This window comes from Oratosquilla oratoria, chromosome 16, assembly GCF_046742065.1.
Source record: "Oratosquilla oratoria isolate Oo_2021 chromosome 16, ASM4674206v1, whole genome shotgun sequence".
Lineage (NCBI taxonomy): Eukaryota > Metazoa > Arthropoda > Malacostraca > Stomatopoda > Squillidae > Oratosquilla > Oratosquilla oratoria.
This window is the reverse complement of record NC_134792.1, coordinates 7,365,550-7,373,049: the sequence shown is the minus strand read 5'-3', so window position 1 is coordinate 7,373,049 and position 7,500 is coordinate 7,365,550.

Below are 7,500 nucleotides of genomic sequence, written 5' to 3'. Positions count from 1 at the left end.
TAATCGTACTTACTGTTATTTTTACCTATGTGCATTACCTTGCATTTACTTGTGTTAAATTTCATTAGCCACTTTTCAGACCATTGCTGTAATTTATTTAAATCTTCTTGAATATCTAATTGGTTTGAGTGATCATTTGCCACTCCGCACAGTTTTGTATCATCAGCAAATTTGGAAACAGATTTTAGTCCATGGTCTATATCATTTATATATACTATGAATAGAAGTGGCCCAAGAACGGAACCCTGAGGAACTCCACTTGTAACATTTTTCCATCTAGAAGTTTTTCCATTTAAAACAACTCTCTGTTTTCGACCATTCAACCAATTACTAGTCCAACTTAATAAGCTACCACTTATTCCGTGTAAAGCTAATTTAGTAATTAGTCTTTCGTGTGGGACGGTATCAAAAGCTTTTGCAAAGTCTAGATATATTAAATCTATATTGTTTCTTTTGTCATAATTCGAGATAACTGTGTTATAGAATTCGAGTAAGTTAGTCACGCAAGAACGTTTCCGTCTGAAACCATGCTGGCTATCATTTATCAAACGGTTACTTTCTAAATGATGTTCGATAGCATCTCTGATGATAGTTTCTATTATTTTTCCTACGATTGAAGTCAAACTTATAGGCCTATAGTTATTTGGTTTCTTTTTGTCACCTTTTTTAATATGGGAGTAACGTTAGCTAGCTTCCATTCTCTTGGGACATCTCCGGATATGATGGATTTCTTGAAAGTAATTTCTAATGGAACAACAATCTAATTTTTCATTTCCTTTAAGATTCTTGGATGCCAACCGTCAGGCCCTGGTGTTTTATTAACTTTGAGTTTGTCTATACACCTTTTAATTTTTTCTTTTGTTATATGTACCGTAGTGAGTAAGTTTACTCTAGACTTTTCACAAATGTCTACCTCTATATACCGGCCTCTTACACTTTAATTCTAAACCTCCTTCGGGTCTCCCGATGTTGATGGCTTAGAATTAAAGTGCATTGTGGTTGTTAAAATGTATCTCTAATCACTGGGACCCATTCAGTGTTGTTTAAAAATTCTACCGCGTTCGTATACTTACCAATTGTACTATCATAGTGGAGATAGGTTGAACGCAAAATCTCGTGTATGTGTATGTAACTCGAGCATACAAATATATAAGAAAGTTGCGCTCAACATATATCTCTCTTGATACCATGATCGGTAAGTCACTACTGCTCTTGTCATGCGCTAGCTGGGTTCGAGTCCTTGAAAGTACCGCATTTCAATTTCTGTATGATAACCTCCTTCGGGTCTACCGATGGTGATGGCTTAGAATTAAAGTGCATTGTGGTTGTTAAAATGTATCTCAATCACTGGGACCCATTTAGTGTTGTATGTATATATATATATACATATATATAAATATATATGTATTTATATATAAATATATATATTTATATATATATATATATACATATGTGTGTGTGTGTGTGTGTGTGTGTGTGTGTGTGTGTGTGTGTGTGTGTGTGTGTGTGTGTGTGTGTGTGTGTAAAATATTGTTTTCTAATTTTAGAGATTTGTATATGCTCCATTTAAATTTCCGACTTTGATGTTCATGTTATCACTAAGGGCATGAATCTGTGTGGATCTATTATTATTGGATTACATACGTATGCATAGGATATATATGTTCCATTTCATGTTTCACCTATGTAAGATCTTTTTATTGGAAGCTCGCTGGTTGAGCGAGTTAGGGTGTCGTGACTTGCGGCGAAGGTCGACGGGATGGCGGCTCGAATCCTGCCATAGGGCATGATTCATTAAATTCCACAAAGTCCTCTGTGTCACCGTCCTAGCCTTCCGAGGTGGAAGTTTGTGACCTGAAACCATATCATGATCTCTTATGCTAATCCTCGAGAAATGAAATCAGTCCTCTCCTCTCCTACGGTAGCCATGTTACGTCTACATATTTTTACGTCTATTCGCCTCTCCTGTGATTTGTTCTCAAACTACATTTCAGTTTTGCTTACCGCTCCCTATGTTTCTTCTATATTTATGCCTTTGCCTATAGCTAAATATCCATCCATCTTCGGCACTTTGTTGTTAGATTGGTTGAAAGTAGGGTAATTTTTATCAACGCCAGACATTCTCTTTCCCACGCCTATCGAGCCGTGGCAAATACTTTCCTTACACAGCCTGAAATAACCACAGATTGGTAATAGCCGTTTTTATATACAACTTTTTTAGTTTTCAATCTTCCTGCCTGACAAATACCGAGATCGTGAACGTGAATGGATAATTTCGTAATCACATTCTCGTCACTCTCTCTAATCTAATTTTTTATCCTGAAGGTGACCCTTGATTGAATAAAAAAAAAGCATAATTGGTAAAAAAAAAAAAATAATAATAATAATAATTTCACGAAACTTTCTAATATCCTAAACACTGACCTTTGATTTGAGATGTATGATCATTTTGTATTTTCTTAAGTGTTATTCTTTTGAAAGTTATATGTTTGCTCACATGTCCTTTGAAGGGCTGATTTGAAGAGGGTCAAATGCCATATCAAGATACCCTGAGATACGGTGTTGACATTTAGCAAATGGACAGCAGTAAAGAAAGGGAGAAAGAGAAAGGAAAGTACTGCACTTTAAGACTAGGGTTTATACATATCGCTGAAGATAAGTCGACAACCAACTAGATAGATAGATAGATAGATAGATAGATAGATAGATAGATAGATAGATAGATAGATACGGCTACTTCTTCCAGGAATAGGAAAAGGAAGCCGTTTTTGCTTTAAGTTAATCAAATATTGAATTATTCCTTCATGATTGTGATCTACCCCAACTTGAATAAGATTGTCTGCTATGAGTAAAAATATAACATGTATGTAAGGTGGCGATAGGATTAGGTGAAACAGATAAGTAAATTAAGTGAATAGACAACTCCTTTGTTAGTGTGGGGTCTAAACCAATTATATTATTAAATGTTACGCAGCATAGGACCTACAGCTACTTGAATTCAAGTTCGATACCTATAGACTACTTACAATCTTAGTCAAAGAACACAAGGTAAGTGTGTCTGAGAGACACAATAAAGAAAAAAAAATCCACAACCTGGAAATATCATTGAAGATTACTGTGGCCATTAGGTCCGTTCATTGGTAACTTCACGCACTAAATTTCGCCTTTATACCATTATTTCTTCTTATGTAGTTTGACTTCCATTCAAGAAGGGTAAAATCAGATGTTTTACATTTGTTCCTTTGCAATTTGAACACGTTCTTGTACAAAAAGTTTTAGATTAGACCTCCAATTACTAAAGACGAGATAGCCACAAGCCCACCGTTTGTAATGGCCTGCTCAGCATAACATCCATTGGTTTCTTCTCACTCAAGAAATACAAGTGTATTTGTGTGTGTTTATAAATGTTACCGTACATGTTGTGTATTATGTAAATGGATACACAAAGTCTTTAGCAATAATGCATTCCCCCTGGCGCAACCTCCTGTCTTGGTCTCTTTTTGACCTTTTTTGGTCTAATATGAATAAACAAGTCGGGTGTTAGGCAGAAAAATATCTATAAATATAATTGTGGGTTAACCCATTAAACTCCGATGACAATATTCTTGTCATTTGGTCAAATAAAACAAAAAATCATAAAACACCAAAATGTTTGATCAAACACCAGAAAAATATGACGTCAGTCCTCGCTTCGCTCGCGAGCGAAGCGAGGATTGACGTCATATTTTTCTGGTGTTTGATCAAACATTTTGGTGTTTTATGATTTTTTGTTTTATTTGACCAAATGACAAGACATCTTGTCATCGGAGTTGAATGGGTTAATTGAAATAGCCATTATCCTTTCAGTACGCAAACAAAATATTTGGTGTTAGTTAGAACTGAATTTGAAAAGCACCACAGTATTTAAGGAATTAACCATTTTTGAACAAAATGTTTCCTTAAGCTAGACTCGTCTTGTGTGGGTAATAAATGAAAAAAAAAAAAAAAAAAAATTAGAATATTGCAAGAGGAACACCTAGGTGTTCTCACCGAAATATATATTCATAAGCACTCAGGAGTAGAATTAAAAAAAAAGTATGGTGGTAGGCAAAATATGATTAAATGGAAAAAAAAATCTGTATTCTTTTCAGCATCGCGTAAAGCGTTGATACGCATTTTTCACCGACACACTTCCATAGCATTATTTCCTTTCTCTTCCTCTTCCTCTTCCTCCAGCGCCATGACTAGATATTACTGCGGCTGCTACAGTTGATAATCCCATAACTGTTAGTGATGTTGCTGCTCCTCTTTTTCTTCTTGCTACACTTCCTACACCTGATCTTACTCTTGTTTCTAGTTCTACTGGTCCTTTTGTCACTTCTGCTGCTCGTGCTGTTTCTTCTGTTCCTGTTTTCTATCCTGCTCTTCATGCTCCTCCTTCTCCTAACTGAATTTCTGCTCCCCGGATTTTTTTTTTTTTTCTCCTCCTGTTCCAGCTTCTTATCTTTCACCTGCTTCTGATCCTCTTGCTCGTACTACCCATACCATTCAGATCTTGCTATTCTTTTCTTTCTCTAGTACTTTTTCTCTTTCAGCTCCTGCTTCTCCTGTTTCTTCTACTTTTCTTATTCCTCCTGTTTTTATATTACTTTTAATCCTCTTTCATCTACTTTTGTTTCTGCTCCTATTCTTTTTCCTTTTTTTTTGTTACTCCTCTTCCTGTTCTAACTCTTACCCTTTCTCCATATTCTCATCCTTCTCTTACTCCTCTTCCTCCATTTTCTTCAGTTCTTCTATTTATTTTTTCATTTCTTAAGTTCCCTCATTTCCTATATTTTTTCAATTTCTCGTAATTCTTTCATTTCCTCCATTTCATCCTTGACATCCAATTTCTCATTTTCATCCACTTTTAGTCCCTCTTTTCCTTCGTTTCCTTCATATTTCTCTCTTTTTTTCACTTTTCCCTCCTCTTTCTCCTTATTCACCTATTCACTTTCTTCCACTTCCTTCAAATCTCTCTCCTCTTCTGCCTCTTCATTCTCTTCCTCCACATACTCTTTCATCTTCTCTTGCCCTTCTTGCTTCCGTTGTTCATCTTCCTTTGAGGCATTGCCCTAAATGGCCTTTTTTTTTTTTTTTTTTTTTTTTTACGTCGAATTGCTTCTGAAGCCACTGTAGTTCTTGAAGGAGGTATTTTCCTGCTAGGTTCTGAAGAAATCCTTCAGCATCTGGGGGCTTACCTGAGACACTCCTCTGTTTGATAACATGTTCTAGACCTTAAAGACAGTGACCCTGGAGGAAGGGGGTATGGAGAATGAGAGGGACCCCTAAAGGGAAAAATAATGTTTGGAAAATTACATGAACAGAAATAAGCGACTTCATAGAAACATTGGATATTCTATGAGGTCAAGTTATGGAACGACTGGTTACAGAACAAATAGAAAGTAGAACGAATTATAAATAAATTGAAGTAAGGAAGAAGTATTATGCAGAAAACATGATTTATTATGCTATACTAAAGATGTGTCCAAAATCTAGTGCACGTTGTTTTGAGCGACTTTTATTATAAAGTCTAACAAGAATTTATAGTCGATTACTGACGATCGAACTGGTGATGCAAAAATGTTTTAAAACCTTTTTCTCAGAGAGAATTGCCAAAATTATCAACCGTGGAAATGTTTATGCAAGCGCTCATTTGAGGATTTTATGGAGGTCTTGAATGCAAGTGCTAGCACCTGTACCTTTGTCAAGGTAAATAATCTTTCTTCGAAAAATTATTCCAGCGAAGCTAAGGCATTATTGATATTGACTTAGACCCTTAAAAGATGAATAGTATATCATAGTAACATCTAGTTACTTGGAAATTCGTTAACAAAAGTGGATAGTGTAAAGGATCTCGGCGTAATCATCAGTTATTTCCTCAAATCATCTAAGCAGTGCATTTCAGCCTCAGAGAAAGCAAATAATATTCTAGAACTGATTGCGCTATCTTTTTATTTTAAAAGTCCATCTGTCATTAACAAGCTATATAAATCGTTAGTTCGCCCATGTTTGGAATATGCTGTTTTAGTATGGCCATCGAATTTCGTTGCAGACATTGACAAATTGGAAAAAGTACAACGGCGAGCCACAAAACAGATTCCAAATATCAGAAATAAATCATAAGAAAATCGACTAAAACACATGAATCTATTTCCTAGAAAACCGTAGACTCAGGGGTGACTTGATACAAATCTTAAGATTCCAGAAGGAATTGACAGCATCAAAAGTAACGAAAGTTTCACACTGAATGAGAATCAGACAAAAAATAATGGTCTCAAAATGTCAGGAAGTACGTTTAATTTGGAAGTGAGTGGAAATAACTTCGCCAACCATGTAGTGTATGAAGGAATAAACTTCATGCAGAGACAGTGCAATGTAGTACAGTTCAAAGTTCAAAGTTTTAAGATGCAGTTAGATAAACTACTAAACAATATAATGTAATGCCTGCCATTTATTTTATTCTATTTTATTTACTTCTTTATTATTATTTATCTGTTTACTCTTTATTATTTATTCATCTATCAGTTATTGTAAATGATCTGTTTATCTATTACTAGTAATTATCTATCTATTTTATTTTTCATGATTACCTATATATTTATTTTGTTTATACTTTTCGCATCTGATCTAATTATGGACCAAAAGGTTTCTTGCCATGCTCTTCCTTTGTCCTTTGTAAATATAAAAGTACCATCAGGTAAGGAAATACTAATTAAGTCAATATATAATTCTTTCATTGTCACAAGGGTTCTATAGAAGAAAATACAAAAGCCAAGCGGAAACAGACTGAAGGCATAAAAAAGAGTGTTACTAGGAAAGGTTTAATCAAGGCAAGTTATAACCTATCGCTAACAAGTGGATGAACGGGAAATAAATAAATGATATCGAGCCAGCCAGGACGAGAGGAAAAAGGTCACTTTATACAGAAGGATTATTCAAGATACTTGCAATTGTATGTTGTTTTTCCTTCACTAATGAGGGTGTGCTACAGAGATAAATGAAATTACCTTACGGTAATCGTAACACAACGATATAATTAAATATCAACATTGTCTTTGGGTCGGCATAAGCCCTCATGATTTCATTGTCAAACATGTCGATTTGATGTATGACCAAGAAAGTTCAAAATGTCTTTTGTATAGACACAGTATCTATTTCTACGTTTCGCCATCCAGGCTTTACTAGGAAGTGCTGATAAGAGGAAAAAGAACCAAGTGTGTTAAACTAAATTAAATTAAGCCAAACTTTCTAACGAAAAAAACATGGTTACTTTCGTACGTCAAAGGACACTTGCAATTGTAATAATTTCAGACTCATTCTTCATTAAAAAAAATAATGTAATCGTGATTTTTCAGTTATCCATTAGTATTTTATTTTAGTTAAGCATCTATTACCTGCATAAGTGATAAGTCATGGAAGAGTAACATTCCTACCTCTTTCGTACCTTTCATTCATTCTTACTTAAATCATGTAAAGGAT